Genomic DNA, 26,152 nt, shown 5'->3' on the forward strand with positions numbered 1-26,152 from the left:
AATGTACAATAGGGAAAGGAATGTATAATGACACATGTAGATGTGCTTGTTATTGTTTTACTCCTATATTCGCACTTGGAATAGACTATAATGTTTTGGGTATAAATCAACATATACTGTGTGTTGTTGCTGACATTAGAGATCACATACTTATTTCTGTCTTGACGCAACTCGCTGGAACAGTAAAATGCTTACATCCTCATTTTACGAAACTACCCAACGGACTAGCAACTGTATCCAGGCAGGTAGAAACGCTGCAGGTATTATCGGTGCCTTAAATGATTAGCGTACAACTGGTTATTTCTGCTAAACTACCCCAGTTGCTAAGCAAAAACGGTATGCCACACACATACTGCTGTTGTAAGGACTCTAAAAAGTAAACAATGTAATATGCAATATCTCTATCGAAAAACAACAATAAACAGATTAAAACAAAAAAATGGGTATCTGGTTGTGCTCGACCTGGTCAATTCAAAATTTAAGGACGACTGATAATGGAGTGCAGGTCAGATAAAAGGGACCATGTTTGTATCTCTAAAAAGTTCACCTTCTGACTTAGTTGTTTTTCTACAGAAAAATCTCATCGACGAGGTAGTTGGCAGGTTGGCTGGAGGCTAGATTGGAAGAAGGGCTTGTCATCATTGGCTGCCTGGAGTACAGGGCATCTGCTTTGGTGGGAAGTTCAAGGCTTGTGGTGTAGACAGTGGGAAAGTTCTGAGAGGGCAAAGTCTGAAGTCTGTGCACAGGAAGATCTTGTTGGCTGTCAGCTGTCCCTCCATGTCTACCTCAGTGGAATCCCTCTATGTTTGAACTTTGAAACTTTTCTGGAAGTCCAACTTTTTTCAGCAGGGTAAATCAGGATGTTGAATCAAACTGTCAGTGTGATGTCGGTGGCTGCAACTCAGTGGTGGACCACTGGTAGCCTCTGGTTCTTTTTGGGTAACGTTTGTATAAAGTTTTTAAGTGTCCAGTTTTGCAGTTCTTGCGGCGTAAGAGTACACTCTCACACCACCTAAGGACCAAGGACCTTGTGGGCACCACTTGCAGGGTTAGGACTCAATCCCCCAGGAGCCATTAGCAGAGTCCAGGGCAAGTCCAGGTGGAACTGCTCAACTGAGCTCTTGTGGTGGCAGGATTTTTGTAGCTTTTGTGTTCCTGGAGCTTAACAGAAGGCTAGCCAGCTACCTCTTGGAGTTCACTCGTATGGCCTGGGTTGACGTGGGAGAAGGTCTAGTCCTTGGGGTTTCCCTCCACAGGTTTCAGTAGGTGTAGTCCTTTTTCTGAAGTCCAAAGGGTACCACAGGTGTAGTCCTTCTTCTGTCTTCCTCAGGTCCAGCAGCCTTCTGAAGAAAGTAGCCAGAGATGCCACCTTTATGCATGGCACTAGCTTATGGGTGTGGGGAAAATGCCGTCAAATAGAGAAAAGTTTCCTAGGCACAACCCATCCCACTTTGTTATCATTTCGGGGGGCTTAGCTCTAAACAATCTCACAGTATGCTGCTCTGCAAAAATCCAACATATCAGATCCTCTCTTTCCCTGGTCAAAGTTCTGGGCACACCGCTGAAGTGTGCCTCTGGAATTAAAAACCTTCACTACTCCCCCGATCCCAACACACACACTTGACCAATGGCATGGGTAGGCCTAATTATGAGTTAAATTTGCCTATTTCAGGGGATGCCCATTGGAAGCTTGTGCAGTAGGCTGGCACATCTCCGAGGCCATCCTGTCAGAAGGTCACACCTCCTCCCAGCTAATGCCTTTTTGTTCCCTTTCCTGGGATCCATTCTAACCTCTCAGCAGGCAACCAAGTAACAGTTCGGAATTAACTCTGAAAATGGTACCAGAGACTGTAGACAGAAAAATGACAAGTTACTGAGAGTGGCATTTGAAAAATAGTAATTTTAAATCAGACTTAATCCAAAAGATTGGGTTTAAATTACTACTTAATTTGAGCTCCTGAATGTTAGTTCTAGCTATTCCCTAACTGCATGTATGCATTGTAAGGTGTTTTAATGTAAGCCAGTGCTTTTCTATGTGATAGCCAGCCTTGCCAAACAGAAACATGACATTGGAAATTGTTCAAAGCCAGAGCATGTAAAACTTAATCACATATGTACTTTTATGGTTCAAAACTATTTTACTGAGTTTGTAATATAAAACAAACTTTCACCTACATCCAACGGCCTGTGAGGTAAAGGACAGGAAGGTGGGAAGGGAGGGTTCAATAGGAAAGAAGTTGTCTAGGGGAATGGTGTGTGGGTGGAAGTAATTCAGGGGGAGGGAAGGGCCTCCGTCTCAAGGATGCTCCTTTACACAGAAAGTTTGATGGGTCAGGTAGTGGGATGCTGCATGAGCGCATCTCTAGAGTTTAGCAAGCTGTGGGCAAACCTGTAGGGTCCCTGGCACCATTTAGTCTGAGCACTCCTAAATATGCCAGGCAGGATGGTTCACAGAAATCTTGCGCCAAGAACGGAATGCATGGTCCCCCGATTTCGTCAGAGTGGTTATTTGTCATCTATGGTAGCGGCCAATTTCTTCATGCCCAGCAGGTCCCAAAGTTTATGTAAGCACTCTGCATTAGTCTGTGTTTTGTATGCTCCCCTTTTGACCTAAATGAATTGTTTAGCCGTGCAGAGGGCCAAGGTAATGCCTATACCTTTGTTGGAGCGCAGGAGGTAGGTCAGTGTATACTTCTTAAATACCATGCACCCTGCCCTATGGGCATTTAGAACCTGCCTTAGGAGTGACTTAAAAAGGAATGTCTAGGCCTGGCAAAAGGTTTATTTTGCCAAGTCAAATTTGTAGTTTTAAAACTGCACACTCGGGCTGCTGTGGCAGCCTGAACACTTGCTTGCCTTGTCACTTTAGCGGTGGCACAATAGGTGCTACAGTCCACTAGTGACATTTAATTTCCAGCCCGAGTACCATATATTAGGGATTTACAGGTAAGTTAATCATACCAATCCCGGATTAGACAATTGCACATTTTTAGGGGTCAGAGCATATGCACTATGGCCTGGAGGAAGGCCCCGATGCCTCAGAGTCGTACAGCCGGCAGCATCAGTATGAAAATTGAGAGGCTATAATGCCTTTTCTCACATAGTGTCTATCAGGAACGGAGTGGAAATTGCACTTACTCGCGTCAGGCCCAAGCACATACCACTATGCTCTATCATTCAGTTTTTGTTTGTGTAAAACGTTATGAGCTGTATGTAATTACTGCGAACCCTCTGCAGACTGCGGCGTTACATAAGCTCCTAACTTCCATATTTAAAAGCTCTCCGGTAAATCTGAAAACACAAACACCCACAAAAGACATCTGAAATTTTGGATAAAATTTCCTCAGAAGCACAAGAAATTGTACATCACAGGTAAGCAGTTCTTGCACTCCTTTTGCGGATATTATACCACATTCTTCCTGTTTTGCACAAAGTGTAAGACGAGAGCTATTTTTACTCGACTCCAAATTGACACAGCATTAAAAACCTACGGCAAACGTGTATCTCTGTGCAGACCTATCCTATTCAACACCAACATAGCACCAGAAACATGCAGATAACACGAGCATAAACACAAAAGGCCCTCGCTCTCATCATACGACACCAACCTGGCTCGTGATTACTATTGTAAAGAGAACTATACTCTGACTAAGGACCCTCCACCTCCAAAAGCAACGCGAGAAACAAGCACGTCCTTCGGCGCCACCACACACAGAAACACAACAACCATCATCTCTGCTCAAGCTCACTTTAGTTTCACATCATTCATGTTGCATCTAATTTCTGCACAAACTCTGTACTAACCTCTGGTAACCAAACAACAGCCACAATCCAGTGGTGTTTCCAGTCCGTTTATTGGCCTCTGCAGAGACACACGAAAGAGCACCCGAGTAACTGATGTGCCATAATACTATACCAAAGATGGTGGGCACTGTACAAATTACGAGGTAGCATATAAACAAGGCTGCGAATAAAGGCCCAGTTAGTTGAGAAGGTAGAGGCCTTTATGTTTATAGCATTTACCAATGAAATATGACCCCACCCCACAAACGGTAACCAGACTTAAAAGGGAAAACCGGGGCATTGCATAAACAAGGTTGCTTCAAACGAGGGGCATAGAATGACTTGAGAGCACTTGCCTGTGTGGAAAACACAGTAAAGCACTAGGGTTATTAAATGCAGCTGTTAAACATATCGTCTGTGCTGACTAAATTGCTTTCTGCTGCAAGCTGCTAACTAATTTTACACTGGAACAAGTGGAAACTTCCCTCTCTCTATGTTCAGTTCACTCTCTAAAAACTGAGGCGTGCTAATCTACTGAAGTTTTCCGGGACAGATGACGAAAAACCCAGACTATCTTGGCAAATAAAGACGTCTGGTCTCCCGACCTCGAAGCCACGGGGCAAGGAGGTGCACGCGCTGAAAATTTGGATCCCGCAAGGACAGGAATCGAAAACCACATGCACACTCAATATTAGTTCTGAATTTATGGAGCAGCGTGCTACTCAGCCACTGAAAGTGCTTAGGCGCCTTGTAAGGTGCATGAAGCGCTATATATATATATATATATATATATATATATATATATATATATATATATATATATATATATATATATATATATATATATATATATACACACACACACACACAACGCAAGCTGCTACATGGAGTGCTTGAAATAGACAAATTGAAGCGCAAACATGCTGTGCCAGATTACATATTTGCTTCCCACAAGTGCAGGCAGGTACTCTCCTATAACAGGTGATCCAGTCCTGCTGATAAATGTTGGCACTCTCCCTCTCAAACTACAAGTGCAGGTACGCAGTACCTAAGGGCACCTGCCCATTTAAAGCACTGGTTACAAACGTGCACCGGCCCCTAAAGTTATGATGCGAAATTTCTGGGTGATATGTATACCCTCGAGGTTGACTTCTAGTGGTGGGCAGTGGCGTAACGAAAGATAAGAGCCCTCTCCCCCGCCAATCACGCGGAAGCTCTCAGGTCAGAGTACTGTGCTGAGGGGGCCCCCTATCGCGCCCCCGCAGCAGCGCGGGGGCTTTGTTACGCCACAGGTGGTGAGCCTGCATTAAAGTTTATTCTGACCTCAATGGAGCACCGCGGGCACGAGTGTAACTCCCATAGTGCGACACTTTTCCCACATCCTGAGGGGAGTTTGCGGCATGCGAAGCCCTGGTGCTAGAGGGAGGACGCCGCTGAGGAGCGGGAGGTGGGGCGCCTGCCTCGGGCCCCGCCTGTTTCCACAGGGCAGAAGCGGCTGCAAGAAGAGCGGAGGCTGCGCCGGGACCGCGAGGGCTCAGGTAAGGGCGGCGTGGAGGGGGTGCTGTTGGCCGCCCTGCGCCCCCATAGAGCCGCGCCTTCTAGGGAGGCTCCCACCGGCCCCACACGCGTAGAGGCATCACTGAACAGGGGTGGGTGGCTAGGGGGCAAGAGGTAGGGGGGCGTCTTGTCCCAGTCTCCTCCTCCTCAATCTTCCACGGGGCAAAGGGACCTGTAGATCCCAAATCCCCCCTCCCTGGGCTAGAGTGGCTTCAAGTTGACTAGGGCAGCAGGGCGCCCCAGTTTGACGCGGGGCACCTGCCCGCCGCCGGAGAAAGACGTATCCTGAGGGAAAGTTTGAAGTCTGATAAGGCACTTTGTATGCATGTTACTCCTACATTCTATGCGCCCACTGTGTGTGCACTTTTTTTTTTTTTTTTTTTTTTACCCCAGCCCAGCTGCAGCCACGCCTCATTCAAATTAAACGGGAAATACAAACACTCGTGTGATTGTGTAAGCAAATAAATATGAGTCCTTTACAATTAATCTGAACACCTTCTGAAGATGTCCCTATATGCAAAGACAACTGGGTGCAGGAGGAAAAACTTTAAATGATGGATGTATAGTGGAAGGTGCGGCAGTATATTACAGATCTTAAACTGAGCCCAATGAAATAAAGCGAATTCGTTTTCTTTTTAATTCATTGTATGCCGATGTGGTGTGGCCAGCCATAACTCTCCTCAATACATCGCCTCAGTTACATATCCTTCGATAGTAATCCCCATCGCGTTGTGCATTTGGGAATGTGCGTGCTGAGCAGCAGTCTCCCAGCAGAGGGCGCACTTTCTCAGTCTCTGGATGAAGATGGTCCTGGCTGCCTGGTTGATGTGTTGCGTTGCCCCGTTTGAAGCATATTATGGGTTGATCAGCCTAAAAAATTAGTGTGGTGTCCTTCTCCCGTTTAATGTTTTTCTAACCAAATTTCGAGCCTAGGCTTCGCATTTCACTGTCATTGTTGATGTATCAGTTTTGCATTTACTTACACGTCTTCTATGGGGTGAGGCGTTTTACTTTCAGTAACCAATAAGGGAAACCTTAAAATGAACATTTATAATCCAGTTTCATCATGGTTACCTGACAATTTAGGAGGACTGTACAACGGTTATTTAAGGGGGAAGGGACGCAAGAATTCTTTCTCTTATGATGATTGACAGTGTGAATGCACACGTTAACGTGCTTCTTATGATCTGGTGGTGAACCATAAGTATTGATCTGTGCTTATGAAATTAGTAGAATGTTGCTACGACACGTGTTCTCTTATGAGACGGCATTGAGTAACGGTAAATTGGCCTATGCAAATAAATGTATATCAATGAAAATAAACGAGACTCAGCAAACTCGTGACTCGAGATGATTGTACCGACAAATATGCATTCTAACATATAGTACTTCAAGGCAAAGGTCAGACTCCAATTTATTACCGTACGGAACTATAACTGACTTGAGAAAAAACTGCTTACTACCTCACAAGTTGCCATCATTCACAGGAGGACATCGTGACCCCTTTAATGAGAAGTCATCCCATGTGAGCTGGTGCAGATTAGATGTGATCGTTTCTTAATTCTACACACGATAAAAACTGAATTTCATTAGGTATACTTGCAGACCCAAAAGCTGGACTACTGCATAAACCCGGTTAGATGTTTCTGATTATTTCGGTGCCCAAAGCCCAGTGATTCCAACGGGTTTTTCTGTCCTTTATTCGGTTGTCCTAGAACACTCTTCCAGTTGCTACATGTGCAGGCAGTTCTGGAATAAAGGGGTGCACCTTTCTGAGTTGGTTAAAGATGGGTTCTGTTCATCTATTTCCAGAACACGCTTCTAGCTACCGAATGACTACACAGTTCCAGAATAAAGGGGTGCACCTTCCTGAGTGGGGTAAAGCTGGGTACTGCTTATCTGTTTCTAGGACACTCTTCTAGTCGCTGCATGTGCTCGCAGATCAGGAATAAAGGGGTGCACCTTTCTGATTTCAGGAACGCTGGGTTCTGCTCAACTGTATACGCACACAGTTTTGGAATAAAAGGCGTACTCTTTATTATTTGCTATGTTGGGTTCCACTTATCCTTTTTTAGAGCATTGTTTTAGATACTGCGTGTGCACACAGCTCTGGAATAAAGGAGATGCACCTTTTATTCTGGCCCCACCCTTCAAATTTAACTGCATCATTACCTCTGATTGTGTTTTGCTTGTTGCTTTCGTATTTCAGACATCAATTGAAAGTTAGGGATGTAGACATTTTGTGTGTTAAATAGTCGTAGTGACTTTAATCTTGCAATTGTTTGGTAGACTTGTTGATCAAATAAAGCTCATATGTCACTGGGGCTCTCTGGCTCAAAAGGGTCTTATACGTCGCTGGATGTACCAGATCACGTTTGAGTGGCTTATTGTGTTTTTATTGTTTTCTAGACTGGAATACACCTAATCGAATGAAAGGCGAAGGTTAGAATCAACCACTCACTGGTAATTTTGGACAAATTAAGATCTCTTGTGATTGTACGTTGCTCTAAGCGAGGTAACTTTGTATTTTGTCTACGAGTTTTTCGGGGAGCTTTGGAAACTTTTTCGCTTTTATGATGGCAAACATTTGACGCGTTCTGGTTAAACACTGCAGTAGCGTACCGCAAAATGATGAGGTCCACAATATAATGCGATAAGGAGCTCCCAGTATCTGTCAAACACTCAAGGGCTTTGGACTGAATGGGAGCCCTCTGAGAGGTTGGAAGCGCCCCATATGCCAGAGGAGCTGCAATGGCCAACATACACCTCTAGCACCATAGAAAGCTCTACTTTAAGCTCATTTTCTTTCCCTTTACGCACGTAGAGCACTTTGGCCGCAACATCTGTTACAGCTGTGTATCTGTGGTCCCAGGCGGGTCACCTTGCCGGAATCTGTCAGCGCAGGATTTAGGCGGCCTTCCTTGCAGGAGACGCTCCTCGGAGACTGAAGAAAGCTAGCGTGAGGCGGCCTCTTACCCCAGCCTCATTTTATGGTGCATAAGAGATTGAGCTTTTAAAAAGCGCATTCCTACTATGTGTATGGCCCCGAAGCGCTAATGGAACCTGTGTCTGGATTACCGTTGACCAGAGTCGGTGTGATGCGTTGGTATTATACTTGATTGTGTTTAATTTTGTTTGGATTAGAGTCGTATTGGATGCAGGCCGCCAAGGTGGAGTAAAGACGAATACGTTATTAAAGACTGATTAACGTAGATGCCGCACCTGAGCTTCACCCTGAGCCTGCCTTTGGTGTAAGCATGACCGACCCCCTCTGGCCCCAGTTTTCACCATCTTCAGGGTGTTAGGGCGAAGTCAGGTTACAGAGAATATTCACCTTCGGCCAGTGTTCTAACATACGCCCCGCGGTGGTGGTGGTGGTCATGCTCAGCAAAAGTGGTGGGCCCGGCAGGGGTCCCTTTTCACGTACTTTGCAAGGGGGGGATCCTTCAAGTTTCATTACGCCACTGCCTTCGGGGGGCAATCCAGCCCTTGTCCACGTGTGATCTTGGTGTTTTTGTCGAGTTTGTTGGTGCGGCGCTTATTCTCATGGTTGTTCCTTGGTAGCCACCTCCGGTGAACACTGCGCGTGAAGTTACCGCCAGCTCCGTGGCCTGCGGTTGTCCCGTGCGTTAGCCAATAGTCCACTGAAGGCGGCGCACACAGCACCTGCGCCGGCGGACACAGCTCAGGCTCGCGCGCGCTGCCGGTCTCTGCCTAGGAACACGAGGTGCCCGGGAGGAATGGCGTTGCCTTCTCTTGCCCGCTGCCTTTGTCTGCCAGCTCCTGGTCAGAGGCATAAATTTCTCCTTTCAGGAGTTGGCGCTTCCTTTCAGCGGCGGGAAGGCCCGGGCGGGCTGTGTGAGTGCCATGGTTACCGGCACAGTGTCCCAGCTTGTAATCTGACGGAGCAGCGGGGAGCACTTTGAGCTGTCTGTTTAGCTGAAGCCATAAAACCTGTAATTGTGTTTTATAAAGGAGCTTCACTTGACACCAGGGCCTGGGCCCTGCAAGCATTTTGTGTTCGTTCGTGGCCTTTATTTCCTTCTGAACTTTAAGGTGGGGTTAGGCCAACTCCTGCCTCAAACAGCGCAGCGAATACATTTCAACAAAGCCAACGGGCTGGCTCTTTAGAGTTAAAACGCTTTTGTTTGTTCACATAAAGCTGTGGTTTGCATATCGTTTTCTAACAAGAGGAGTAAGGGCACTAACTAGGAAACTCATGACTTTTGGGTTAGTAAACGGATATTGCATATACCTTGTCCTTTGTTAGGTCTGGTGTTAGTCAATATCTTTTGTTATTATTAAAAATGTACGCATAATACATTTATAAGGGCTTTCAGCCATCCCTCTTCATCTGTTGGTCTGTTATACTGGCATTCATATTTTTCTTCCGCACATTACAGCATAGGACTGTGCATCAGCACACTTCAGCCTTTAGCCAACTTCAATGTGGGTGACAGCATTCTGCCCTTTCACCAAGAGCAAATCCACACACAAAGTAGTTCCCTTAGTAACAGGGACTACTTCAACAACATATGCCTTTTTGACGTAAAACTTTTTTTTTTTTTATATCGATTATGCCTGGCAGTTCACCTAATTACAATATTTTACAACACCCATGACAAAAGAAAACAAGCACAAAGATAAAATGGCAGCCAACGCCAGACCTTTTGGCTTTGCCACTTCATGTTTGGTAAACAGAGCACTGCACACGTAATGAATGATGGAGTGTTCTGTTTAGTAAAAAGGTGTAGTTCAGTTGCTGTAATTGCTATGTTTTTTTTAAAGCAGGTAATGCACCTGCTGTGAATCATGGAATATTTTGCTGTAAGAGCTATATTTCGTTTGGTGATGAAAGTTAGGACACTTGCTACTAGAAATACGTTTTTTTTTGTAAAGTGAGGTATAGCACGCTTGTTTCGGAAAGAGAGGTGATCCATATTATTAATGATATTTTGTTTGGTGAAGAGGGGTAGTTAACTTGCTACACGCGTCCTGAAATAATCTGTGCGATATAATAGTCCTGTAAGAACTATTTTACAGCAATATTTGCCCATAGTTGTGTGGGAAGTATAACAATCATATGATCAAAACATCATTTTATAACAATGTCTGTGTAAGTGGGGAGTGGCCCCCTGCTGACGTATATGTATCAACTGAAAGGTATAAGTTGCCTCTTTACTGCCCAATAATATGTAATTGATTTTTGTTATTAGGGTAAAATACATCTACTATTAAAACATCAACAAAAAATTCCCCAGGCAGCATACTGCTTCCAGGAACGCATAAGGTGCCAAGCAGATCTAAGTGATATTGGTCTCAGACAACTCATGTCTCACTCATTGGGAGTGAGTCTCACACCTTGGAGCAAAATCTCAGTTCTGACTAGTCTCAACAGCTGCCTTGACTTTAATGGAGTATTACAAATGGCACTCATAATATTTTTTGTTTAAAACTGTACCAGTCCTAAATCCTCACATCACATTCCTGTACACCCGTAAGCAGCAAACAGGCTTGCAAACATGATATTTATACTGGACAAAGAAATTCGCCTTGCACCCATCTTCAGCTGCTATCAGACAAGTTTGAAAAAACAATTTCTCAATAAGACCATCTTTAGTAAGGAGACCAACACCCCAGCATCTATTTTATGGCCGGGTACCGCCAAGGCCTTCTACCACCAAACACCACTCACCCCCGCGTAAGCTTGAATTAAACCTTAGATGTACTTCACTTTCGGATTAGGGGTTGTAAACCCCCGGCCGTATTTTATTGACAAAATATTGTTAATCAAAATTATACGCAGTAACCACAATCATGTTCACTACATATTTACAGAGTTCAAGGGATGCCTAGCCTTAACAGAGTAGGCTAATACATCCACATTCCTGTCACTGACAAAAAAAAACGTTAATTCCTGCGTACCCAATGTTGGTGGCTGTGAATGAGATCATGACTGTTTTCCCATACCCCAAACCCTACCCCTCCTTACGCTACAAATCCCAGGGGTAGGATCTCCATCAGGGTGTTCTCATACCTTCCAGACTGTATTGCTGTGGAGGGGCCCCGGCTGCCCGCTAGGATACCTACCTCGGGCGCCCCTGCCACCCTGAGACGCCACCCCCACATGGGTCAGTGCTCGCTTCTGACCTTCTGCGCATGCGCGGGTGATCGGCCCTAGGGGCCAGATGCCAGCGACCGCTCGCAACTCCCCACACCCCTGTGTGTCATCCACACTTCCCAGCCAGCACCCCTTGGAGGGTCCAATTAGCTTGTCACCCAATATTGCAATAAAAAAGGTACCCATTTATCTTCCCATTCATGATCTCACCCCGCCCACCATCGTACCCAAAATACGACAAACTAACAGACAAACTGTCCATCCACAACAAATCGAGTCCCCTGAAAAAACAAATTGTTAGCATGTAGACAATTGGATGTTTAGAACATTCAAATCTAACTGTAAGAGAAGGAACTAATTCAATCGTGGAACAGGGGCCCACCGTCTTTCCTTCCGCAAGTGGAACCCCAAATTCCCACATGAGTTTTTTAAATACGTCCAGCGCACCAGCACATTGATTAGAGCCATTTAGTGTAAAACCCACCTATGCCATGCCCTGTCCCTAAATACGCACTTCAAAAAGGTACTACATTTCTCAAAATAGGAACATGATACAGAGCAGCTCATAGGCATACACCTATCAAAGTAATACTTTCCTTCCCACTGAAAATCGCCTGCTCCAAAGAAGCATATCTAACCAAACAAAATGCTCCATCAATGGCCTCATTCACTGACTGCCCCTTTGGAGAGGACAGATTGTGAATCAGTCTGAACTCCCCTGGCTCTTTCTTGGGGACTACCCCTAAAGGAGAAAAAACATAGCCTGCATGGGAATTTCGTCAAAGGGCCTGCCACCTGCCCCAAATTCAGTTCCTTCTTGATTTTCTTACTTGCCACCCTGGGTTTGGATCGAGGAGACAGCTGATTCTTACAATGGGGCGAGCCAACATAGTCATGAGCTGGTATTCTGAAACCATCCATGAAGCCAAGTTACAACACCTGCACAGCTGCTTGGTTGGGGTAAACGTTAAGCCAAGGGACCATAGCCAAAAGATTAACGGGGGACGAAGCCTCAAAAATTCCAGTGTGACTCACGCACCCCAAATCGTCAATCTTGTTTTTTGTCACATTTATCTCGTGATTTTTTAAAACGCTTGAATTCTGGGTGGGAGGCTTGTCCACAAAAGGAACAGCAGTGCTTAAAACTGCATGACCTGAGGGAAAGCGAGCAAGTGCACCGGTTGAAATCCCGACAGGCCCCCCTCTTGGCCCCAGTACCCCCTGAGGCTCCTGAGCCCATCCCTGTAGGCCCACAAAAGGGCTGCTGACCTGGCCCATGAGTGCGATTGGTATAATGCAACCAAGTTATTATGTATATCTTATCCCATGCCAATGAAGCCTTATATGCGTTAATTCTTCTGAATTCCTTATCATATTCCTTCCATGCCGTGCCATCATATTCATTGTGCGCCCCCACGATCCTGTTTTGATAGCAAGCTAACTGCGCACTTAAGTCGCTTAAACATTCAGCTAAAATGGCCTGATAAATGGAGAACGCTCTAACCCAGTTGGACAAAGACTTCTCTACTCTCCTTCTTTGTGGCCCATGTCCACACTCTCTCCAATGCGCGCACTCTTTGGAATGCCGCCCATCCTCCTTCTCAGCTTTGTCAACCAATAAATCATATCGATGTACGCCGCCTTCCAAATCTTCTCCCTCACCCGCTACATGTAGCCCTAACTGTTCTTGCTCTGAGCAAATATCCCCCAAGTCCTTAAGGGGTGAAGGGTGACCAGTACCTGCACTTGTGCTTCCCCAGGCCACCAAAGTCGTTGCTGTAGAGGTCACCACCGCTGGGGGATTAACTGTCTGGCTTTCTGGCGTGGCTGGCGCAGAAATAATTGGTTGTGTCGCGGACGCCGCACCAGTAGTCAACTGGTCCCCCCCTGTAGAGGTTGGGGAGAAGGATCTGGCCCCCTGAACCCCCCGCTAGTGTTAGACTCTGGCCTTTTTTCTTGAGACCCCTGGGCACTCTTGGCAGTGCCCAACCTGGAAACCAATTGTCGCGCCTGTTCCCTAACATCGCCCTCATTAGCCCCTGACCATGGCCCCCCCCCCACTAAATTGGCAGATAGCAACCCCATCTCAGACAGCCACGGCAATATAGATGTCAGGTGGGCTACAAGATCCCCCTGACTGTCTTCCCCAGTGTCTTTCCCCTCGCAAGTGTGTCTTGTGGAGGGACCACAACGCCCACAGTTTGCTCTGCCGTCTGACTCTGGCTCCCCCTTCCAGCATGCCCCGCATCCACTACCAGCGATGCACTAACCTCAGGGCGCATTGAAGCTATATTGACACCGTTCCCAACCTGCGCAGAGGTGTCCTCTGTCCACCTCCCCCCAGCGCCCTTACCCTTCCTCTGCTCCCGCACCATCTTCGGAGCTGGGGGGATCGCCTCGCTAGATGGTATTCCCGCCCGTTGGGGCATATCCTCATTAGAGGACGCAACCACCCTGAAGAAGAAGTCTGCGCTTTCAAGGATGCTATGGCCTGGTCCATAGCGTCCACCATAAGCATCAGGGCCTCAAGGAGCTCTTCTGTTCACAACCGTTTCTCCGCCATAACCCACGCACGGACACTAGAACAGGCAAATCTATAAATGGCCCCCCACAAGGAAACCCTTCCAAACTCCAAACAGGAATTCGCTCTCTGACCCCAATGGGACTCCCCTTACTGAGAAAGCACTTAATGTAAGGGCCCCTTTACCATAGACCCCAACAGGTATGACAAAAGGAACCTCCCCTACACTCTACCTCAATTTAGGGGGCCCCCACCCTATCTACCAAGAAAACAGGACCACTAATGCTCCCAACACACAAAATTGGTCAGGTGGACGCTTACCTAGTAGCACAGGAAACCCACAGGAGCCGCCACCCAGAGTAACTCAGGTCAGGTGAGCTAAGCTGAAACCCGGCCACTGGGGCCCCCTGGTCAGATCGGCGAGCGCGAGAAAGACGTGCTTGCCAACTGCAGCCGCATGACATAATTTCTGTGCGTGACCCCGGAAGCACAAAGAGTGCTCCCCAACCCCACCCCCCCACATTCTGTCCCAGCGCTGCCACCATAAGCGGGGCCCCCCTGATTGGGGTGACCCCGTGCATGAGGCATCACAATTACACCTAGCTTTAGATTAGAATATGGCTCAGGCTTCACAGTGCAACTTCATTTAGTGTTTCTTTTTGGAAAATGTACCTTGCACCAAACTGGTACATAGGGTGTTTGAGCATAGCGTGATGAGTATCAGAGGAAGAGACTCTTAGAGATCTATGCGATTTGATGACTGTAAAGTACAAACATTGAATTCCCATAAAATGCAAGAAATTGAAGTGAATCTGAGTGAATAACGGATGCCAGAAAGATTATTTTTAAGTCTGACCTAGAGACAGCCTTACCTGCTTTGCCTGCCTCATGTAATAATAAAAATAAATACATACATATTTACTTACGTAGAGGGTCTTGGGACAGTCCTCTTCATCCATTGGTCTGTTCAACTGTCATTCACAATTTGCTTCTGTCATGGGTCAGTCCACTTCTACCACAGGTGCAGCATTTCACCTGATCACATTTTCAGAACTGCTTACCAAGAAGCACTCTCCAGATGAGCCAAAACTTCGATTTGCCAATGCTTCTTTCTTTTTTATTTTTATTTTTAAGTTGCCTCCTATTTTAAACATTACCTTCAGGCTACAGTAACCCAAAGCTAATAGCACCTTTTCTTTGTTCAAATAAGAATGTTTTCCTTTGATGTGTTTTCAGACTACATGGGTTTCTATATCAGTCCAAGTACATCTGTCTTCCAGGAAGCAGCTGTTGTAGTCTGTTAATAAAAAAGATGACTGCGATGTATAATTTTAACTGTTAAATTTTTATTGCAAGTATATGACAATCACAGTTAGACATCAGGGTGCTTTCCTTTTTTCTATTTGTGCATATGCTTTAATAATAATAAACAAGGGTATTGCACCAGCTTGCCAAGACCAAACCGCTTGGCTTTGTCAATGCTTGTTTTTTTAAGCAACTAGGTTTAAATGCCATACTGTTTATGTAAAAATTGTGCTTAAAGCACTTTTACTGTTTCTCTATTGTGTACGTCATGCAGTGTGTGCTCCTCCTAATGAAGAACCAGCTACAGGTAGTATCGCTGGTGTCTCCTTGTGACTGTACAACTTGTGCAACTAGTACTGCTGCTGCTGTGACAGTTCCTGTGATCCTGCACCAGTGGTACTGTTACTGCCACACTGTCTCTGCACACTTTGTACCAGTGGCACTGCTTATGTGACACTGTTTCTGATCACCCGGTGCAGGTAGCACTGCCACTGTCTGCTTCTGTGCCCCCTGTGCTAGTGTGCTGCTGCTGTGGCACTGTTTGTGGGTACCTTGTGAAGATAGTAATACTGCTCCTGTGACACTGTGTTCTGTGCACGCTGTGCCAGTGGTACTGCTACTTTGAGACTGTTTGTGTACACCCTGTGCAGATAGCAATCCTGCTGCATCCCTGTTTTTGTGCACCCTGTGCCAGTGTATTGGTGCTGTGGCACTATGTACACCCTGTGTGGACATTAATTCTGCTGCATGCCTGTTTCTGCGCACCCTGTGCTAGTGTGTTGCTGCTGTGACACTTTGTGTACACCCTGTGTAGATAGTATTCATGCTGTGTGCCTGTTTCTGCACACCCTGTGCCAGTCTGGTGCTGCTGTGGCACTGTTTGTGTGCACTCTGTGCCAGTGTAATGCTGCTTTGGCACTGTTTGGCACCTGCTGCGTCCCTGAGACTGTATGTGTACACTCTGTGCACATAGTAACACTTTTGCATGCCTGTTTCTGCGCACCCTGTACCAGTGGTGCTGCTGCTATGACACTGTTTGTGTACACCCTGTGCAGATAGTAATACTGCTGCTTGCCTGCTTCTGTGAACCCTGTGCAGTGTTCTGCTGCTGTTACGCTCTTTGTGTAAACCCTGTACAGATAGTATTAGTGTTGTGTGCCTGTTTCTGCGCACCCTGACCAGTGTGCTGCTGCTGTGACACTGTTTGTGTACACCCTGTGCCAGTGTATTATGATACTGTTTGTGTACAACCTGTGCAAATAGTAATCCTGCTTTGTACCCTGTGCATGTGTGCTGTTGCTGTGACACTGTTTGTGTACATCCTGTGCAGATAGTAATACTGGTGCTGTGACACCCTTTCTGTGCACCCTGTGCCAGTGGTACTGCTGCTGTGACACTGCTTGTCTACACCCGGTACTGACAGTAAAAAAAAGCTGTGTGCCTGTTTCTGCACACCCTGTGCCAGTGTGCTGCTGCTGTGACACTCTTTGCAGATATTACTACTGCTGCTTGCCTGTTTCTGTGCACCCTGTATCAGGGTGCTGCTGCTATAACACTGTTTGTGTGCACTCCGTGCAGATAATAATCCTACTGTGTCCCTGTTTTTGTGGCCGTGTGTCCGTGTGCTGCTGCTGTGGCACTGTTTGTGTGCACTCTGTACAGATAATAATTCTTCTGCGTCCCTGTTTTTGTGTCCGTGTGCTGCTGCTGTGGCACTGTTTGTGTGCATTCTGTGCAGATAATAATCCTACTGTGGCCCTGTTTTTAAGACCGTGTGTCCGTGTGCTGCTGCTGTGGCACTGTTTATGTGCACTTTGTGCAGATAATACTGCTGTGTAGCTGTTTCTGTGCACCCTATGTCAGTGGTACTGCTGCTGTGACACTGAGTTCACTCTGTGCCGATAGTAATACTGCTGCATGCGTGTTTCTGCGCACCCTATGCCAGTGGTACTGCTATGATACTGTTTGTATACACCCTGTGCAGATAGTAATCCTGCTGTGTACCTGTCTGCATGCAACTTATGCAAGTGTGCAGCTGCTGTGACACTGTTTGTGACCACCCTGTGCAGATAGCAATACTGCTGCTGTGACATTGTTTATGCACACCCTGTGCCAGTGTGTTGCTGCTGTGACTGTTCGTGTACACTCTGTGGAGATAGTAGTACTACTGCTGGGACACTGTTTCTGCACACGCTGTGCCAGTGTGTTGCTGCTGTGACACTGTGTACACTATGTGCAGATAGTAGTACTGCTGCTGTGACACTGTTTCTGTGCACCATGTGTCAGTGTGAGCTACTATGACATTGTTTCTGCTGTTGTGAGAGTTTTTCTGAGCATCTTATTAGGTGGCAGTGCTGCTGCACTATTTCTGTACACCTGGTTCAGCTGGTGCTGTTGTTGCTGCACTTTGGGACTCAGTTTATGTACATCAAACACAGGTGGTATTACTGCTGTACGCAAATAGCATTAAGCAATTTACAGATTTTTGTACAGGTAACGCAACCTTGTTGAAATGGTAATTTACATATTTTGCATAAAATGGTCACAGTAACAATATAAGCTAAATACAGTTGAACGTAACATGATCAGCATTTCTACGGATGTTTTGATGTGGCCGTACTGTTCATTTCTGTTTAAATCGTTGTGCTTAATTGTGGTTGACCGATCCAGGCATAGCTCGTGGGAGAGAAAAAGGGGGGGCGTGGTGGAGAGGTGGGGGGGGGGACCAAAATAAAATAAATAAATAAAATAAAAGTTAAACTGACCTTTTTTCCACGCAGCACCGCTCCATCCGCTCTGCTCTCCTCCGTTGTTGCAGTTATAGGATCCCAGCCTGCCCTGTGGCCAATCCTGACACTGATCAAAGCAGCTTCAGGATTGGCTGGGAGCGCCCACTTAGGGCGTTCCCAGGCAGACTCGGAGCCTCCCCAGGTCATTCCAGCAACGCAGTGGCGTGTTGGAGAGACCCTACTGACCACGTATGTTTGGCCAGCCCCAGACAGCTGGCCAAACATGCATGCACATTGAGGGGTTGAGTGCTGCGCACTCCCCCTCCGTCCCAGTCACGCCTGTGGCCCCACCTACTTTTATAGTAAAAACATAATAAAGAGAGTTTATTATGTTTTTACTACAAAAGTTTTGCAGCTCCTGCTGCAGGTGGGGGTTGGGGGTGGGGAGGCGATGCTACTCCGCCCTATCAGTGGAACTGCCCCTGGACAGATCTAAATATAAGTGCTGCTGCAAGAACTAGCCTATTGGGAAATGTTAATTATTGCTAAATGTTTAGATATTTTTAGTCAAAGTAACAGTTCCAGAGTACTTCATTTTTACCCATAACCCCTTTTGTTAAAAAAAAAAAAAAATATATATATATATATATATATATATATATATATATACACACACACACACATACATACAAACGTTATTCCGGCCGGGCAAAGCACGTAAGCCGCTCTGGTGGAAATAACGAGTCTCCGTCACACCAATCTATTGAAGTGAAGTTTTAATGGACAGCCAAGCTCCCAATAGTTATAGTAGGAAATGGTATCTATAAAACCATGGGAATTCATTGAAAGAAACAAAGGTTACAGGGACGTTATAGTCAGGAACACATTTTAAACGTACAAAACCATAGAAATTCAACAGTTATAGTTGGTTACCTCAAGTAACTATGACTCATCCCCTAAGGTAACTATAACTCGTGGCCCCATCAAGCATAGTTTTTGTTGTCAAAAATTTTACAGGGAATATTACATTGATATTATCAATGATGTTATCAAAGATGCCATGAGTGCCGTAATTTGTGGGGTAATTAGCAGTGCATGGCGAAGTTATAGTTACCTTAGGGCACAAGGTGTAGTTACTTGAGGTAACTAACTATAACTGGTGAATTTCTCTGTTTTGTACGTTTAAAATGTGCCCCTAACTGTAATGTCCCTGTAACCTTTGTTTTTTTTTTTTTCTGTTTTTGAAAATTCTCTTTCCCAACTATAATGTCCCTGTAACTTTTTTTTTATTTTTTTTATTTTTTAGAAAATGTCTATTTTTTTTTAAACATATAGTTATTTTCATTACTATACGTTAATCCAACCATGGTAGCCGTGGTCGGCGGTGGTTGGCCACAGGACCTAGCCTGCTGCCAGGCCCTGAGGCCAAACCCCTATAAGTATGCAACCTTACACCATACACAGCCTTCTCCTCTGTGCTTCAGAGGTTGCGCGTAAGACCTGGCCTGCAGCAAGATCCTGTGGCCAACCCCCTAGCTACCCAACTCCACGCTGCATACAGCCCTTTGTCCATGCCAGGCGTGAGTTGACCACGGCCTCTCTGGGTGTCAGAATAGGTGTGAGCTGGTGTATCTGGGGGTGAGAATGGCTGAGAGTGTATGTCGGGTTGTGAGAGTGCATACATCAGTGTTTAAGTGGGTGCATCAATGTGTGCGTGGGTCTGTGAGTGGGTGCATGAGGATGTCACTGGGTCTGTGACTTGGTGTGTGGGAGTCTGAGTGGGTCTGTGAGTGCATGAGGGTCTGACTGGTGCTGTGACTGGGTGCATGAGGGTCTGAGTGTGTCTGGGAGTGGGTGCATGAGTGTCTGAGCGGGTGTGTAAATGCCTAAGTGTGTGTGTGTGTGTGTGTGTGTGGGAGAGAAAGAGAGAGAGAGAGAGAGAAAGAAAGTGAGAGGGAGAGAGTTTTTTAGGCTTTGATATATGATATCCTTAGAATGAGATATTTATGGAGCAATTAAAAAGAAAAATTTATTTATTTAAAAAGAGTTAGATCACCTTTCAGTATGAGTCTTAAACATTTGTAGTTAAAAAAAAAAAAAAGAAAAGAGGAAAACGAGCCTGGGTGGACTCGAACCCTCAATGCTCAGTATGAAGGTCTGTGACCAATACGCTGAGTTAAGCGTTTTTATTTTTATTTATTTTTAGCCCTTTATGGACTATCTAGGACCGTGGGGGGAGCCTCAAGGCCCCCTGTGACCCCATTGCTTCAGCAAGCAAGGATCTGCTTTAAGTAGCAGCTCCCTGCTTGCTGAAGCAGTTCATCTCTGTTCCCTGCATGCGTGTAGGGTACCGAGAGGAAAGCTCCAATTTTTGACAGCTGGTCCTGCTTGACAGGTCTTGCTGTCAGAAACTGAAGTGTTTGCTGTGACTTGACTGCAGCCTCAAGTCACAGCAAAAAGCTATGTCCAAGGGTTGGGCACCGAGGAACATAGCAGGAGCCGGCCATGGGGGTTGGCGGTCCCCAGGATCATCAGTGGCTCCTCGAGGAGGGCTGCGTGGCCCCCCTCAAAATATAGCCCTAGGGAGGTGGTGGTCCTCTGGGCTATGGGGGGGGTCCAAAAAGGCCCCATCACTTCTTCTTAATCTTTGCCCCGGGGCAGTGGGGGAGGGGGGGGCGTGGTGGCCCCCCTGCATGTTAATTACTTAAAGCCTTGAGGTGGTGGTGGTCCCTGGGGCAGCAGGAGGGTTGCATGCCCCCCCATGTGTTAAATAAAGCCCCCGGGAGATGGTGGTCCCCGGGGTAGCGGGCGAGACAGCCGGGCCTCCCCCACTTTAAAAAAGCATTTTGCCCTGGGGAGGTGGTGGTGCCTAGGGTGTGGTGGGCCGCATTGCCCCCCGTCCATTTTGCAAAATCACCTTGGGGAGGTGGTGGTCCCCGGAGTGGGGCCCTGTGCACACCGCTCCTTTATTAAGCCCCAAAGGCCCCTGACCTGGCTCACCCTTGGGCGAAAAAAATAGAAAGTGCGGGGGACTGCGTTTATTAAAAAAAAAAAAGCCCTGGCTTCAGTTGAGTCCCAAGATGGCTACCAACACTTCCTTTTTGTCAATCGGATATCAGCACGAGGACAGTTGGATCCGCGGGGGATCCGCTTCTCTAGATATCCATATTTTCTGGCCTTGAATTACTCCAAAACTACTAATTAGATTTGTATCAGACCACAAAAACCAACAAAATCTAGCTTCATACCAAATTTGGTGTAATTCCGTTCAGTGGTTTGGGCTGTAGGCGTATCTAAAGGTCCTATGGAAAAATGAATGGGGAAGACGCATTTTGGAACCCCCCTTTTTCTCAGTCCCTGCTTGACAGATCACCCCGAAACTTTCAAGACAGAAGCTGAACTGACCAAAGTATGAGTTTTGAAAATTTTGTGAAGGTTCATCAAGCAGCGACAACGTTATAGGCAAAACAAAAAACGCTCTGTCTATGGAATCTAGGTCCTAACTATTACTACCTGGAGGGGGCCGCCTGGACTTGCTGACTAATACGGTTTTGCTTTCTGTGTGAGGTAGAACCAGAATCCTTTATCACATGGTTTTGTTAAATGGAATTCATACATTTTTATATTTTTATGAAAAGTATGTTGTGGTATTTGATATATATGTGTTAACTAAATACAATGTTTTTTAAACTTCTAGAATGAATAAAAAATTGAATTTAGGCCTGGTGCAAGTTGTTCTGTTTCTCCCACACTGGTGCACTGATGGGCTGGCGAGATCGTATAGTAAAAGTACACAAATGGCCAATATTTACCCTTCTCTTCAAGTCCCAGTTTGTCAATTATTACTTCAGCCTTAAATACCAAAATATGTTGGTATTTATGTAAGAAGACCCTTACCACATTTTGGAAATGTGAATAGAGGTAGAAAATGTCTTCTAAAATGAGATAAGCAGTGTGCAATTCTTAATTTTAGTAGACAAATTCTTGCAAAAAACTTCTCTCAAAAAACGCTGAAAGATACCGCTGCAAGGCCAGGTCGGCCTAGTTGGGAAACTTTGCAATCCTTGTGAAATTTACCAGCTTCACCCCACTTTGTGGCACAGTTGGCTACTTTGTCTACAGTAAAACCATGCACTGGCAAAGCCAATAGGTCTGTCTTTGGCATGTGTGCATTTTTTGCAAACATATGCTGTAAGCATGGAAAGCGTAAGAGTAAAAAATAAAGTGACCTGCAGCAAAAATAATTAAAAAACGTGAAAGTAGAAATTAAAGTGGAGATTGATCTTGTAATCCTTTCAATGATGTGGAACTACCTTTTAGGTGATCATCCACACGGAAAAAGCTGTCACTCACAGTGAGAAGAGCCAATGGCTGAACTTGATCACTTGTGCCATGCTGTATACTCTGGTGGGTGGAGGTAAAATGTGCAGGACTTGGACAGTAGTTGGCTGACCGAATGCCCCTCTTTGTTTCCATATATACATACATCTTTTTTTTTTCCTTTGGAAAACTCGAGGCTGGCGAGGTAGCTAAAGTTATCTCTTTGCCAGACCTAAAAATAAGGAAAATGACTATTTTCTTTTCCATGACATTTTGGTTTCCTGTACTGTAGTTCCCTGTTATCAGTGCTTGAGATAGGAAAGCCCACGTGCAGGTGTCCTTTCTCACAGGGCCTGCGTCCTTTCGAGTTTGTAGGTGCTGCCCTATTAAAAGCATTGTAGTCCAGTTGAGAAGCATCTGGAATTTCTCATAAGAGTCGCATGTTTTGGCCAATGACAAGTCGTTCAGTTATATCATCCTAACAAGTCTTTCAGACCTGACGAGAAGGGGGAATCTTCCACATAAAAATCTATGTTGCAGAGGCAGTTAACACATTCGTTACAGGGATGAAAGGCTAGTAATGTTCTGTTTTTACTAGTGCATGGTACTGCCGTTTTTCTCCAAGTGCTGCAAATAACAGTTTTTCCAACAATAAGTGTTTTACGAGTTTGCATTTAGTAATTTACAAGGTTGTTTCCGCAAAAAGTAATTCAGTGGGGTTCTGAGGGGGCAATCTGTATTGGGCTTTCTCATAGTCTTTGCGACTCACACACTTTACTGATGCTTTGTGACTTCTGGCGCAGTTGCTACGCATTAAATTGCAGCTCAGAAAGTGCTTCACCACCCCAGTAATCTAGTCGAGATCCGCTTGGTTTCCTTAGGTCGATGGTAAGGAACCGGAGCAGCGTTATGGTGATGCTTGCATGACAGAGTAGGCTCGAGGACACCTGCTGCTACATAAAGGCTTTGGTTGATTTTTTTTTTCTCGACCCGGTATGGTGGGGGGAAAGGGGGGGGATTTGGATTATTATTATTAATCCCCAGCGTGCACTTTGAAAAAGACCATCAACCCCAATTTCAAGCTGATTTTTCCGTACAAATCAGTTACTGGTGAAATTAGATCCTGTTACCCACCCCTGCCCCCTCCAAGGAGACACGTAACAGTACAAGGCTGCAGTTTCAAACCCGTGTTTATAAGCAGAACGTTAATGTTATTTTTCTGGACATATGCCTTTTAAAAATGTCACAAGTAATCTTGACCCCTGGGATCGAGTTTTTTTGTGTTTTTTTTTGGTGGGGGGGGGGGGGGGGTGAAATATGCAGGAGCGGATCCACCACTAGGGTGGAGGAGCGTCGCCCCCTGCCCGTAGCAGCTGTAAACCTTTTACTATTAAACGATAATAAACTATATTTATTGTCGTTTTTTAGTAAAAGGGGCAGGGCCACGGGCTATGACTGCCCCTAACTACGCATGTATGTTTGGCCAGCCGTCTGGGGCTGTAAAAAACACATATGTGCACTGTGCTCTCTCCAGCCTGGCACTTTGTTGCCGGGCTAGAAAGTGCAGGCCCCGTCTGCCTGGCAGCGCCCTGGCCGGGCGTTTAGACCAAACTCAACACTGTTGTCAGCAGAGGTCAGATTGGCTGCAGGGCAAGTTGGGAGCCTGTGACTGCAGCTGCAGCAGAGGAGCGGCGTGGTGGTGACTGCGACAGCGAGTGAAGGTAAGTGTATTTTTTCAATTAAATTAATTCCCCGCCCCCTGCACATGCTGCCCTGGTCCTTCAAAGCCCAGCGAGCAGCTCCTGGAAATATGTTTTATCGGTATGGCTCATAACTATCCGAAAGGCAGCGGAACGCTGCACGTGCGCCGAAGGCGGCGGTACAGTCAGAACAAGGGATTGAAGGCAGAGTATGCAGAAAGCTGCAGGAGGGCTCTGACTCTTACTCACATGTACTAGTGGCGTGGAGTTGTGTGGTTTTCAGCAGGGCTGGATAGTCCTTTCATTCCATCAGACATTTCCCCACTGGGCTGGAACCCATGGAGGCCGGTTTTAAAAGCTGGTTCTGCTGCCTTGGTCACTTTTTTCAGCTCCCTGAAGTTAATTGCTGAAGGTACGGGAAGCTTCAAGCGAGGCAGATAGTGACGGGCAAAGAGAACGGTAGAGAGAAAGTGATCAGGGAGGGAGAAGAGCGGCGAGAAGGAGACAGAATGGATGGAAACGGAGCAATAGTACGAGAAGATGAAGGGAGCGATGCTGGTTTGAGCATCATTGCTAGGTCTTTTTTTAGTCCTCAACCCCTGTCCGGAATGGGCTCTTTGTGGATTTGGAGCAAAATCTGGTGCAGAGTTTGTTTTGGATTCTGAGTTTAGTGTAATTTACACTTACACCCACAGAATTTCCCTCCACTCGTCCCTGGAAGTGTTTGCGCAGGGAGAACACATCTGAAAGGGGAGAAGTAGATGTATTTACATGTAGTAGACTCTCTAGCACAAGGTACTTCCAATATTGGCTTGAGTAAACCTGCGACCGCCTGGACAGCTTCTGCACCTAAAAATATCTACAGATCAGATGGAGTCCAAAAGTTTTATTAAATTAAAAAAAAGCCCAAAACAGAGATGCCTCCTTTTCGAACATCTATGTGATAATGAGTCATGTAATGTTGCACTTGATACTGTGAGTGGAGCATGGCGCAGTTACTTAAATCTACTCTACAGAGACTTCACTTGATCCAGTGTTTTTTTTGGGGGGCGAAATGTGTCTATTTTCCCAATCTGTAGTCCATTGCGTACATTGTGATTAGCGGCCGTCCAGAGTTTATTTTTTATCATGGATCGTAGGTATCATATTCTATTCAAAGTACTGTTTTATCATAATTTTTTTAATGTGAGAAAAAATGACCTGCCTATAGAGTACGTTGACATACAATATAAGTTTATATTTATTTTTTGTTTGATTACCACTTCTTATAGTTTGACTCAAATCCTGCTGGATTTTCTTCATCAGTACACGTACATTGTTTTCCAATAGCACAAATACTGCAACATTTGTTCTGTTTTCCTTACCAGAACATCAATCTCCTTAACGTGTACACACCTTCTTGATTTATTAAGGTGTAATTGCCCCTCAAGGGTCAGAGTATTTTATACCCTCTATTGTTTGCTAGTTCTTTTGTGTTGTGTTGTGTTATGTTACAAAACCTGAGGTGTTGCTTTTGTTTGGTTAGCTTGTGTAGCCTGCTGCACTATTGCCATTTTTAGTTTGTGCGTACCCAGAGAGGAGGAAAAACCTATTTTGACCTTACATTGAACTTACCGAGGCTTACAGCCTGCCCATTGCTTACCGTTGTTTGCCTTTATTCTCACTATCATTTGCTTAATTTTTATTCAAGGGCTTTCCTTGTCCCAGTTTGTCCGTTTTATGTTGGTTCCTCTGCTAGGGCATAGTTCTTTACAAATTCACTAACTGGCTGAATTTTGTCCTGCCACTGCTCACTTTTGGGCAGTGGCGGCTGGCCTGCATTTACAGTGGTGGGGCAGAGGGGTACAATAATATAAAAAATAAAAAAAATGACACTTACCTCACAACGTCCTCTAATCCTGTCTCTGCTTGAAGCTCCTACGCAGGACACAGAAAGCTTCACTAACCAATCCTGGCACCGCTCTCATGCTGGTAAACAGCATGAGAGAAGCGTCAGGATTGGAGGGAGCGGCCTCTCTCAGCACTCTTTAGTGCACTGGAGGCCTGGGTTTTCTCTAACCCAGCTGACTTAAGACAGCTGGTTTTAGAGAAGTTTAAAGTGAAGTTTAAAGTGTGT

General features: G+C 45.7%; 1 protein-coding gene across 1 annotated transcript in view; it reads left to right on the top strand.

Moving 5' to 3' along the window:
• The first annotated feature begins 5,171 nt into the window (after nucleotides 1-5,171).
• The window catches only part of ADCY7 (adenylate cyclase 7), a 601,636-nt gene continuing 580,655 nt past the window's right edge, over nucleotides 5,172-26,152 (top strand). Inside the window, exon 1 of the mRNA XM_069215519.1 lies at nucleotides 5,172-5,321. The gene's annotated coding sequence lies outside the window, so the exon portion shown is untranslated. The remainder of the gene's footprint in view (nucleotides 5,322-26,152) is intronic.

The sequence above is a fragment of the Pleurodeles waltl genome, chromosome 12, assembly GCF_031143425.1.
Source record: "Pleurodeles waltl isolate 20211129_DDA chromosome 12, aPleWal1.hap1.20221129, whole genome shotgun sequence".
NCBI classification, from domain to species: Eukaryota; Metazoa; Chordata; class Amphibia; order Caudata; family Salamandridae; genus Pleurodeles; species Pleurodeles waltl.